The sequence below is a fragment of the Phyllobates terribilis genome, unplaced genomic scaffold, assembly GCF_046119375.1.
Source record: "Phyllobates terribilis strain yellow unplaced genomic scaffold, ASM4611937v1 Scaffold_6__1_contigs__length_29720123, whole genome shotgun sequence".
NCBI classification, from domain to species: Eukaryota; Metazoa; Chordata; class Amphibia; order Anura; family Dendrobatidae; genus Phyllobates; species Phyllobates terribilis.
Genome location: NW_027362766.1, coordinates 23,512,185 through 23,526,545, shown reverse-complemented (window position 1 = coordinate 23,526,545; position 14,361 = coordinate 23,512,185). Strand labels below are relative to the sequence as shown.

Here is a 14,361-nt window from a genome sequence, read left to right as displayed (position 1 = left end):
GGCTAGATGCAGTAAAAAATTGTTATTAAATACAAAGGTGGTGTAGCTTGGTACAGATGGGCTACTACAATGATTAACAGACACTGCTACATGCCGAAAAGAATTTACTGGGCTAGATGCAGTAAAAAAATGTTATTAAATACAAAGGTGGTGTAGCTTGGTACAGATGGGATACTACAATGCCTAACAGACACTGCTACAGGACCAAAAGTATTTACTGAGCTAGGTGCAGTAAAAAATTGGAGTTAGATACACAGGTGGTGTAGCTTGCAACACAGATAGGCTACTCCACTGACTAACACACACTGCTAAAGGCCCAAACGGATTGGCTTTGCTAGATTTAGCCAAATGCTGTGAAAAACACTTGCACAGCACTGGCACAGACCTGCCTGGCAAAAAGTGCTAGGAACTGCTGTAACCTAGCCCTCAAAAGGGCTGCAATTACAACTAGTCCCTACTCCCTAAACCTATCTGTCTATTTAAGAGCAAATTCGCTTGCAATTCACACAGTTACAAAGTATAGCGCCCACAGCAGCAGCGGTGCCATCTAACACTCAGCTGCAGCAGTGAGAAAATGGTGGCGACGGGGAAGTTAGCTGGATCTTATAGGGCAAGGACATGTGACATACACAGCCAATAACACATGCCCTTGCTTATGTGAAAAAAAGCACTTCGCTGCGTGTGCGCTGCTCATAGGCTGACAGACTGCACCTCCCCACCGTAAATGCAGGAAAGAAAAAAAAATGGAGATCGGCATTATTTCTGCCGAGATCCATCCCCCGCCCCTCCCCCCACCCACTGTACACTGAAACTGTCTATTAACATTGATTAACAGTATTACTGTGAAAAAATCCAGTTACAATTTTGGTGCACGAACAGTTATCGAACATAACCTCGAACAGCCGGATTTTTTGCAAATCGTTCAGGTTCGTCGAACGGCTCGAACACCGCCCAAAATAGCTCGAATTTGAGATTGGCGAACAGTTCGTGTCGAACACCGCTCATCTCTAGTTTATATTTTTCCCGCTTTCTTCCTTCTACATTGGTTTAGGCAAATGAGGCTAACCTAATTTGATCAAGGATTCTTAGTAATTTCGATTTTGTTAGAGCTGCTTTGACATCCTTGTTCCTTAAGGTATAAATAAAGGGATTTAAGAATGGGATAATTACAGTGTATATGAGGGCAAGAAATTTGTCATGTTGATTGCCTTTAGGTCTAAGGTATACGATAATGGCAGAGCCGTAGAATAAGCAGGCGACAATGAGGTGGGATGAACAGGTGGAGAAGGCTTTCTTTTACACTACACACATAAATTCACACATATGTACACCACACATAAATGCACACATATGTACACAACACACATAAATGCACACATATGTACACTACACACAAAAATGCACACATATATACACTGCACACATAAATGCACACATATGTACACCACACACATACATGCACACATATGTACACTACACACATAAATGCACACATATGTACACAACACACATAAATGCACACATATGTACACCACACACATAAATGCACACATATGTACACCACACACATAAATGCACACATATGTACACTACACACATAAATGCACACATATGTACACTACACACATAAATGCACACATATGTACACTACACACATAAATGCACACATATGTACACTACACACATAAATGCACACATATGTACACTACACACATAAATGCACAGATATGTACACAACACACATAAATGCACACATATGTGCACTACACACATAAATGCACACATATGTACACTACACACATAAATGCACACATATGTACACCACACACATAAATGCACACATATGTACACTACACACATAAATGCACACATATGTACACTACACACATAAATGCACAGATATGTACACAACACACATAAATGCACACATATGTACACTACACACATAAATGCACACATATGTACACTACACACATAAATGCACAGATATGTACACCACACACATAAATGCACACCTATGTACACCACACACATAAATGCACACATATGTACACTACACACATAAATGCACACATATGTACACTGCACACATAAATGCACACATATGTACACCACACACATAAATGCACACATATGTACACTACACACATAAATGCACACATATGTACACAACACACATAAATGCACAGATATGTACACTACACACATAAATGCACACATATGTACACTACACACATAAATGCACAGATATGTACACTACACACATAAATGCACACATATGTACACTACACACATAAATGCACAGATATGTACACCACACACATAAATGCACACCTATGTACACCACACACATAAATTCACACCTATGTACACCACACACATAAATGCACACATATGTACACTACACACATAAATGCACAGATATGTACACCACACACATAAATGCACACCTATGTACACCACACACATAAATGCACACATATGTACACCACACACAAAAATGCACACATATGTACACTACACACATAAATGCACACATATGTACACCACACACATAAATGCACACATATGTACACCACACACATAAATGCACACATATGTACACCACACACATAAATGCACACATATGTACACCACACACATAAATGCTCACATATGTGCACCACACACATAAATGCACACATATGTACACTACACACATAAATGCACACATATGTACACTACACACATAAATGCACACATATGCACACTACACACATAAATGCACACATATGTACACTACACACATAAATGCACACATATGTGCACCACACACATAAATGCACACATATGTACACCACACACATAAATGCTCACATATGTGCACCACACACATAAATGCACACATATGTACACTACACACATAAATGCACACATATGTACACCACACACATAAATGCACACATATGCACACTACACACATAAATGCACACATATGTACACTACACACATAAATGCACACATATGTACACCACACACATAAATGCACACATATGTACACTACACACATAAATGCACACATATGTACACCTACACACATAAATGCACACATATGTACACCACACACATAAATGCACACATATGTACACTACACACCTAAATGCACACATATGTACACTACACACATAAATGCACACATATGTACACCTACACACATAAATGCACACATATGTACACCACACACATACATGCACACATATGTACACAACACACATAAATGCACACATATGTACACCACACACATAAATGCACACATATGTACACCACACACATAAATGCACACATATGTACACTACACACATAAATGCACACATTTAGTGCTTTTAATTTTCCAGATAAGAGCAATGATGTGGATATATAATCCTAAAATTATAAGGAATGGAAGAGCAGTTGAAAAAATAGCTGTTGAACTTGTAACAACGTTGAGGACTATAGGATTAGAACATGCTAGATTCTGTAAAGGAGCCAAATCACAGGAGAAATGGTTGATTTCATTGGGTCCACAAAAATCAAGTTCAACTGTAAATATTGTAGGTATGGCAGCGATCCCACATCCAATAATCCATGGGGCAACTGCAAGCTCGATGCAAAAAGCTTTGTTCATTATTGTGGAATAATGCAAAGGTTTGTTAATGGCTAAATCCCGATCAAAAGCCATAACTACAAGAAGATAACATTCTGCTACTCCCAAAGAATTAAAAGCATACAACTGGGCAAAGCATCCAATAATTGGTATCTTCTTGCTAGCTACTATTAAGGAGTTTTGGAACGGTGACTGATACAAATATGATTTCCAAAAGTGCAAAGTTGCTAATAAAAAAATACATTGGCTTATGAAGTGTAAGCTCATATCCTACTAAGACCAGTATGATGCTGTTCCCCACAACACAGGATATGAATGCAAATAGGACAAATAGAAAAAGAAAAATTTGTAGATGTTGCAATTCGGAAAAAGCCAGAAGTATCAATTCCGTTACTGTGGTCTTATTGAAGTCATGGATTCTGTAAGATACCAATCCCTATAAAAGTGAGAAAAATATTAGTAAAGCTACGCAACGTAGTGTACATTTGAAGGAGTTGTCTCAACCTGATAATTATTTGTAAAACACAAGAAACTCTGGAAGTTTCTTTCAAGTTTTGGAAGTTTATATTGTATCATTAAAGTTGTGAAAGGTATGACACTTTTAATTTACAAAGAAAATTCAGATTTATTAATTCCTTCTGGATCATCCATTCACTTTAATTGTCTGAGCAGATCACGTTCCACATTGCTATGATGCTCTACAACAATGCTGCATAATAGCGCAGCTGCACGTAAGTAGACTTCCTGAAGAGAAGGCAGAAATGGTTTATTGCTGTCTTTGCCTTCTCAATGTAAAATCAGATTTAAATAAAAATATATATATTTAAATGTTCAACTGCACTCCATAGGTCTTTTGTGTATTTATCGGGGGCACAATATGTGAAATAAATAAAAACTATATTCTGGATGAGTATGAAAATTTGGACATCACAATTCACCTATTGCATCCTCCTTTTCAAGACCGAAGTTCAGGTTCTGGTATTCATCTCATCCAATGGCTTTGGAACCTCATCTAGTAGGGTGTTATTTCTACATGTAAGGGGATTGTTTTAATTTTGGAAAATGGACCCAAACTGCATCAAAAAGAGTTAAAGGATGGTATTCCCCTTTTAATATTTTAGGCTTTAGTAGCTGAAGGTGTAAGATGTGTTTGCCCACCCAGAGATGATGGAAGGATGCATACATACGGTACATAAAATGTCAGTTTGATAATTAATCACAAGGAGGCAACAAGCTTGATGGTAATACAGTCTTACACAAAGTAACAAACTTGATGGTTTCATAGTCTCACAAGAAGCAGAAAAGAGTTTCTTGCAATTCTGGGTTTATACTTGCAATAATTTGCTGACACAACACATTTTCTAATATTCTCCTCAGCAGCACCTACTTCACTTTGTAACATTCTTTAGATCATTTTTTCAACAGCACACATTCACAGTTATGGTTACAACTAGTGATGAGCGAGCACTAAAATGCTCGGGTACTCGTTGCTCGGGTCGAGAAAATTGGAATACTCGGGTGCTTGACCCGAGCAACAAGCCCATTGTAAGTCTATGGGAAACTCGAGCATTTATCCGGCGGCTCACCCCGGCGGTCTGCAGAGGGCCTAAAAATTGCCCAAATCGATGGGAACAATGCTCAAATGACATGGGAACAGCATGGCACTCACAATAAAACATACAAAAGCGAAACCAAAATGGATTTTCCTGGGAAATATGTTAAGGAACATCCTTTCCCAGGTAATGAATTGTATATAAAGCAAAATAAATAACCAAAAACAAAAATACTCCTCCACACCTTGGGCTATGTTCACAAGTAACAGTTTTTGATGTATTTTTGCACTTTTGTATTGCTTTCAACCAAGACAAATGCATTCACAGGGAAATATCATTTTAACATTTTACAACCTTATCTGGCCATGTGGTGTGTGACACATGCATACAGTGCTGAAAAGACATTTGAACAGCATGGGGAAGACCCCGGGAAGCTTCTCTGACTCCCAGGACACTGCCTAAAACTGTGATCAACTCATCAGACGTGATCCTATATTACTGTGGCAATAATAGACATTTTTGGCAATGTGACAAATTTTAAACTCCCTTTAAAATGGGCAAGGGGTGTCAAGGGACGGGGAAGTAGACGTTATGGTGATGGTGATAGTGAGGCCGTGGGCAAGATGAAACTGTGCCTGCTGAGGGAGCACAACAAACACCCAGGTCATGTTGAACTACCTTCCTGTCACAGAGGAGAGGGGAGGACCCTGCCTGCCAAGGTTCAGTCTGCAAAGCACGGGTGAGGATACAGTATGTGAGGATGGAGCTGGTCTTGCAGTGGTATGGTGGAGCGAGGGTTACTGAAGGTTGTACGCATGTCGCAAGAGGTGGGTCTTCAGTTTACTTTTAAAGGTTTCAACAGTAGGTGAGAGTCAGAAATGGTGGGGTAAAGAGTTCCAGAGAAGGGGGGATGCATGGGAGAAATCTTGTATGCGATTGTGGGAAGAGGAGATAAGAGGGGAGTAGAGAAGGAGATCCTGTGAGGATCGGAAGTTGCTTGCAGGTAAGTACCGGGAGACTAGGTCACAGATGTATGGAGTAGACAGGTTGTGGATGGCTTTGCATTCCAAGGTTAGGGTTTTGAACTGGAGTCTCTGGGTAATGGGGAGCCAGTGAAGGGATTGACAGAGAGGAGAGGCCAGGGAATAGCGAGAGGACGGGAGGATTAGTCAGGCAACAGAGTTTAGAATAGATTGGAAGAATGCAAGACTGTTAGAAGGCAGGCCACAGAGCAGGAGGTTGCTGTCATCGCGAAGGGAGATGATAAGTGCATGCACCAGTATTTTTGTAGATTCGTGGATGAGGAATGGGAGGATCCAGGAGATTTTTTTTACTTGGAGTCGGCATCTTCCTCACCCTGATCCTCCTTCCTCCCACCATTCCGAGTGCCCTGAGACAACTGATCTCACACTTGGACACTGTGAAAAGCTGTTTTGCTCATCTTTCCATTTGCAGTTTCTGGCCTCTTGCCCGGTCCTCTCGGAAGTGGAAAGAGCTTGGATGTGTGGTTTGAAGGAGAGATTAGAGTCCAGGGTTACCCCAAGAGTTGCTCACTTTTCCATCGATAGATTTGGGCCTCTTGACCTACCAGCTTCGAGCAGGGCAACAGAAGATTGCATGCAGCAATTTGAGCAGCCATGGTCACCCGATAGTGATGGTGGGAAAGTGCAATTACTGTTGCAAGAGGTGGATAATGATGAGACACAATGGATATAAACTCAGGAGGACCAGGGTTCGGAAGTGGAAGACAAAACGATGGATGATGAAGTCACTGACCCAACCTAAATTTCAGAGCGAGTACAACAGCACACAGGGGGAGGGAGGCACAGCACCACAACAGGCAGGAATAAGCAGTGTGGTGGCCACAGATACAAGGCTGGCAGCTGCCTTCTGGAACACCAACACGACGGAAGTTGCCAGTACAACTGTTAGGTCTTCCCGAATCTGGTTCTATTTTAAAGACTGTTTAGATACCCCAAAAAGGCCATTTGCAACATCTGCCAGGCCAGCATCAGCAAGAGCACCAAATCTACCAGCCTGACCATCACCAGCATGCTCAGACATATGACAGCAAAGCACCTGACTAGCTGGGCCGAACACCAAGGTACAGAAACAGTGTCTGCGGGTGACACCACTGCCTCTTCCGCTGTTGTGTGCGTGTATGCCAATCCCCTGTCAATGGTGCATGCAAAGATGCCTCCCGCCCTGCACCTGTCCTTGCAGACTTGCAACCATGACCATCCACGTCCTTGTCCCTTTGCAGCGTTCGGTTCTCCCTACCACAGTCCTTGGAATGCAATCGCAAGTATGCAGCCAGCCACTCACCCACCTGCAGGCCGCATTACTAAACTGCCACATTTCTGGACTGCTTGCACTTGAAATGTTACCTATTAGGCTCATGGAGGCGGAAGTTTTCCACAACCTCATGCCGGCAGCAGCGGCCGGATGTCCATACTCGGTCCCAAGCCGCCACTATTTCTCCCGGTATCGTCTCCTCCTTCAACAAGCGTGGGTCCCAGAACATTACCTGTGCCCTCCCCAGTGCACTTAAGTGGGAAGGACCACCCAACCAGAAACACATGGACAAGTGAATGTGACCAGGGATGGAACATCTCACGGATGCATGTCACTGGGTTAATATTGTGCTCAGTCTCCTAGATAATGGTCAAATTATTCATGATGATTGGATCATCCATCTCCTTAGCTTTGTGTTACTTGGAATGCAAGCACAAGTATGCAGCCATCCACTCATCCACCAAAATGCCGCAATACTAAACTGGCACATTTCTGGACTGTTTTCTTGCACTTGAAATGTTGTCTTTTAGGCCTGTGGAGGCAGAAGCTTTGCGAAACCTCATGGTGGCAGTGGCCAGGTGTCCATACTTGTTCCCCAGCCACCACCATTTCTCCCGGTATCGTGTCCGCCTTCCACTAGTACGAGTCCCAGAACATTACACGTGTCCTCCCCAGTGCGCTTAAGTGGGAAGGACTGTCAAACCACAAACATGTGGACAAGTGAATGTGGCCAGGGACGGTTCATCTCACTAACGCATTCCACTGGTGTAATATTGTGGAAGTCGGGATCCAGTGGGACCCTGGGACGGAACACGTCCTTCCGACGCAGATTTTGGGCCCTGGGTCAGTCAGGGTTACCCCTACATTCTACAGCTCCTGCACCATCTCCTCCTCCTCCTCTGCAGCCTCCATTTCCATCACTTGATTCATTTTTTCAGGACATATTCCAGATTATTTACTTAAACTTTGTGTGTGCTAATAACAATAAGCAGGATTGTATGCTTTGGCGACAAACTGCAAACCGTTGCAGAGTTGTTGAAAGCTCTGTCAGAGAACCTGGTGTCGAGTCTGAAGCTAGGCAAGCTCGCACATGTATCATGCCTGGCTCATGTGCTCAACTTAGTGGTTCTGCAGTTTCTCAAAATCTACACGGATCTGCCAGAGCTGCTTGTGAAAGTACGCAGCATGTGTGCCCATTTCAGAAAGTTAGCTACAGCTTCCGCTGCCTTGGCAGGGCTTCAGCAGTGTTTGCAGCTTCCAGCTCACTGACTGGTGTGTGATGTGACTACGCATTGGAAATCAACATTGCAGATGTTTGGAATGATTTTGAGCAGCAGAGAATAGTTGTTGAGTACCAGCTTCAACAGGTCCATCGGCATTCAGGGCAGCCTCTGCACATAAGAGCTGATAAGTGGGCATGGATGTCTGACATCTGTGCCCTACTCCAAAACTTTGAGGACTCCACTAAGATGGTTAGAGGCGATGATGCCATAAATAGTGTCACCCTCCCGCTTCTCTGTCTACTGAAATGCTCGCTACTCACAATTAAAGAGGAGGCAATGCAGACGGAGCAAGGAACTATACATTGTGATGCTACCCAGCCCAGCCTCATCTCATCTCAACGCGGATTGGGTGATAATGAGGAGGAGGAGGAAGAGAACATAGACAGTCATACTCTTGGTGAGAACAGGGAAGTCTTGGCTGTTGGCAGTCTGGCACACATGGCCGACTTTATGTTCCCCTGCGTTTACCATGAGCATCGTGTTGTAAGCATTTTGAGCATTACAGAAAACTGGCACGGCATGAGAGAATTCTTGGAGATGGAGGTGTGAGGCTCTGATTAAGGGGGGTGTCTGTCTTAGATCAGTTGCAGAATGGAGAGCACAGATCGGGTGATACACTGAAATTAGGGAAGAGATATAGGCTGGTGCAGAACTGTGAACAGCTTGGTGGGTGAGAGAGATGAATTTGTATTCTAAAGTGATTGTTTAACCTAACCCGTGCAATGACTGGCAGAGGGTAAAGGCATCGGTGAAGCGCCTTGATAGAAATACAACCCTGGCTTCTGCATACAGGAGGAATTGGAGAGGAGGCAGTTTGTTTAGAGGGAGACTGATTAGAAGAGAGTTGCACTAATGAAGAGCGACAGTAAGAGTTTTTGCAGTATTAAAGTGAGAAAAGGTCAACTTCTGGAGAAGTTTTTAAGATGCAGGTGATATGAGCGAGTGAGTGATTTTCCACGTTGAATAAAGGAAAGTTGTGAGTCAAATATGACTTCAAGATAGCAGGCGTGCCAAGTGGGAGTTATGGAGAGCACCTAAAGGAAATTGCAAAGTCAGGCATAAGTAGGTTAGAAGCGGGAGGAAACCGAAGGAGTTCATTTTTGGAGATATTAAGTTTAGGCTCTTGTTGAAGAATTACAACAAAAAAAAATTCCCATCTGACAATGCTGGCGGCAGAGGTCACAGTCAGAAAGTTCATCTGACAATCAAGGAGTACAAGCGAGGAAGACACAAACCAGATGCGGAAGATGCAGGAGAATGCTGTCAAAGGTCTGGGACAGTTTTCTCAGACCCTCCCAGCGCCCAGGCCCTGACACATGGGGAACTCTGACAAGGAGGGAAAAGTTTTGGAAGATGCAAGCTGGACATGTGGCATAAACTCTTTTTCTACATCTTGGAGATCCTGGCCGCTAGCGCTTTGTCAGAGATATTTTTAGTGCCTCTGGGGGCATTATAACTGATAAAACTGATAGGCGCATCCGCCTGTCTACTGAAAATGCTGACAGGCTGACTCTTATAAAAATGAACAAGGGCTGAATTGGGCCAGACTTCTCAACACCACCAGATGATAACATCAAACATAAACTCAATCCAGTGGTTATTTTTTGGGGGGTCTATTCCCATGCACCCCTTCCCTCCCCAGACATGGGTATATCTTTCAGCATTGTTCTATTTTATGTCGCCCTCCTCCTTCTCCTCATCCTCCACCCCATATCACCAAGGAGACCGTGATGCAACACCCACATAATTTTTTTAAGGGTTTTTATGATTAGAGATGAACAAATATTTCAATATTCATTTCGGATTACAATCACCGTTTTTGCTATATTCGCCAATGTAATGGTCAAATATTCACCGAACATTGCCAAATGTCATTTGATTCAATGACTGCCAAAGCCAAATGTATACACAACACCTTCAAACGGGACCAAAAGCTGCCAAAACACATCAATTTAGGGGCATCGACCAGGAAAGTGTTATCAGTTCACCCAGAGCAGAAGTAGTATAATTAATATTATATACTATTATAGCGCCATTTATTCCATTGCGCTTTACATGTGAAAAAAAGTCACTGACTATTACAAGAGCAGAAAGGATCCTGCCCATGAAGCCTCACAAACAGTCTATAAGGGATGGGTGAGGATACAGTAGATGATGGAAAAGGTCTCACTCCATCGAGCACTTCATCGCATTCAAGCAATCCCTCACTAATTTCAAGTCCGCACTCACTACAGCAAAACAAACCTACTTCTCATCTCTCATATCCTCCCTATCTCACAACCCTAAACAGCTATTTAACACTTTCAACTCTCTCCTTCGTCCCCCAGCACCTCCTCCCTCTTCTCTCATCTCAGCCGACGACTTTGCCTCATTCTTCAAACAGAAGATTGACACCATCAGACAAAACTTTGGCCTAAAGTCCACACAACCCCTCCTCATATCTACTCAACCCTCCTCCTCCAAACCCCACTTCTCCACCATTACAGAAGGTCAAGTCTCCTCTTTACTCTCCAAATCACACCTCACCACCTGCGAACTTGACCCAATCCCATCCCACCTCATCACTAACCTCACCTCAGTCTTCATCCCAACCCTAACCCACCTCTTCAATCTATCACTAACAACCGGAGTCTTCCCCTCATGTTTCAAACATGCCGCAATCACACCCATCCTCAAAAAGCCCTCCCTTGACCCTTCCTCTCTGACCAGCTACCGCCCCATATCACTTCTCCCCTTTGCCTCAAAACTTCTAGAACAACATGTCCACCTTGAACTGTCCTCCCACCTCTCCTCCTGCTCCCTCTTCGACCGTCTACAATCTGGCTTCCGACCGCATCACTCGACTGAAACTGCCCTGACCAAAGTCACCAACGACCTACTAAATGCCAAATCCAAGCGACACTACTCCATCCTCCTCCTTCTGGACCTGTCATCTGCCTTTGACACAGTGGACCATTCCCTCTTACTCCAGATTCTCTCATCTCTTGGCATCACGGACTTGGCTCTATCTTGGATCTCCTCATACTTAACAGACAGGACATTCAGCGTCTCCCACTCACGCACCACCTCCTCATCTCGCCCCCTATCTGTCGATGTCCCCCAAGGTTCAGTTCTAGGACCCCTGCTCTTCTCCATCTACACCTTCGGCCTGGGACAGCTCATAGAGTCTCACGGCTTTCAGTATCACCTCTATGCTGACGACACACAGATCTACCTCTCTGGACCCGATATCTCCTCCCTACTAACCAGAATCCCACAATGTCTGTCCGCCATCTCATCCTTCTTCTCCGACAGGTTTCTAAAACTCAACATGGATAAAACAGAGTTCATCATCTTTCCACCCTCTCATTCACATCCCCCATCCGACCTATCCATCAACGTCAATGGCTGTTCACTCTCCCCAGTCCCACAAGCTCGCTGCCTTGGGGTAACCCTGGACTCTGATCTCTCCTTCAAGCCACATATTCAAGCCCTTTCCACCTCCTGCCGACTCCAACTCAAAAACATCTCCCGGATCCGTGCATTCCTCAGCAAAGACTCTGCAAAAACACTAGTGCATGCCCTCATCATATCCCGCCTCGACTACTGCAACCTCCTGCTCCGTGGCATCCCTTCCAACACTCTTGCACCTCTCCAATCTATCCTAAACTCTGCTGCTCGACTAATCCACCTGTCCCCCCGCTATTCCCCGGCCTCTCCTCTCTGTCAATCCCTTCACTGGCTCCCTATTGCCCAGAGAATTCAGTTCAAAACTCTAACCATGACATACAAAGCCATCCACAACCTGTCTCCCCCATACATCTGTGACCTAGTCTCCCGGTACTTACCTGCACGCAACCTCCGATCCTCACAAGATCTCCTGCTCTACTCCCCTCTTATCTCCTCCTCCCACAATCGTATACAAGATTTCTCCCGTGCTTCCCCCCTACTCTGGAACTCTCTACCCCAACATATCAGACTCTCGCCGACCGTGGAAACCTTCAAAAGGAACCTGAAGACCCACCTCTTCCGACAAGCCTACAACCTGCAGTAAACACCACTGCACGACCAGCTCTACCCTCACCTACTGTATCCTCACCCATCCCTTGTAGACTGTGAGCCCTCGCGGGCAGGGTCCTCGCTCCTCCTGTACCAGTCGCTGACTCGTTTTGTTAAGATTATGTAAATGCTTTTGTTATGTATATCCCTATCACATGTAAAGCGCCACAGAATAAATGGCGCTATAATAATAAATAATAATAATAATAATAATGAGGGTACAGCTGGTCGTGCAGCGGTATGGTGGAGCGAGGGTTACTGCAGGTTGTAAGCTTGTCAGAAGAGGTGGGTCTCCAGCTTCCTTTTTAAACGTTTCAACAGTAGGCGAGAGTCTGATATGTTGGGGTACACAGTTCAAGAGTAGAAGGGATGCATGGGAAAAATCTTGTACGCGATTGTGGGAAGAGGAGAGAAGGAGATCTTGTGAGGATCGGAGGTTGTGTGCAAGCCAGCTAGAAACCCAGACACCCACATGCCGCAATAGTAAACTGACAATTTCTGGACAGCTGCATGCACTGGAAATGTGGCCTTTTAGGCTCATGGAGGCGGAAGCTATCCACAACCTCATGGTGGTTGCGGCCGGGTGTCCATACTCGGTCCCCAGCCTCCACTATTTCTCCTGGTGTCATCTCCGCCTTCCACAAGCGTGGGTCCCACAGCATTACTCGTACCCTCCAAAGTGCACTTACTGGGAAGGACCACCTAATCCCAAACATTTGGACAGGTGAATGTGTCCAGGGACGGTACGGAGCCAGTCCACATCAAAAAAGCAGCCATAAAGTGTCCGGGAACCTTCCCACGCACTTTTCTTAGCCAGGGCTGCTTCTCGGCTGGGTTGGACGGGCCCACCAGAGAACCGGATACTCCTCCGGTGGGCACTGACTTTTCCATCAGGAGGGTTCATAGTGCTGAGGTGAGGCCATGATGATGATAGAGGCCACTATCTGCTTAGTTTTCTGTTACTTGGAATGCAAGCGCAAGTATGCAGCCAGCCACCCACCCACAGGCCGCAATAGTAAACTGCCAGATTTCTGGGCAGCTGCTTGCACTTTAAATGAGGCCATTTAGGTTCGTGGAGGCGGAAGCTGTCCACAACCTCATGTTGGCGGCGGCCGGGTGTCCATACTCGGTCCCCAACTATTACTCCCGGTATCGTCTCCGCCTTCCACAAGCGCGTGTCCCTTAACGTTACTGCTGGTACTTTTCTTTGGGAAACTGCTTGCTTCCTAGCAGCCTGAAATATTTCCAGTAAATTATGGTACAACGCCATGATATTAGCACTGCCCCCAGTACTAGTAGCAAAGCCATCCGCAATTTCCTTCTCAGGAATTTTATTTGATAGACTGAGTGGTTGTCCAAATACATTAGTTTCTCACAAAGGAGCTGAAGATAGAGTGGCAGTAGATGCAAGTTTCTCCAGCATGTTAGATATCAGAGGGTGAACAGCAGCACATTTGTTCAGTGGTTAGCACTGAAGCCTTGCAGCACTGGGATCCTGGGTTCAAATCCTAGCAAGGACAACATCTACCAGGAATTTTGTATGTTCTCCCCGTTTTTGCATGGGTTTCCA

The 14,361-nt window shown here is 44.5% G+C and overlaps 1 pseudogene; it reads right to left on the bottom strand.

Moving 5' to 3' along the window:
* Positions 1-1,047: 1,047 nt before the first annotated feature.
* LOC141152654 (olfactory receptor 10AG1-like) overlaps positions 1,048-14,361 on the bottom strand; it is a 30,391-nt pseudogene continuing 17,077 nt past the window's right edge.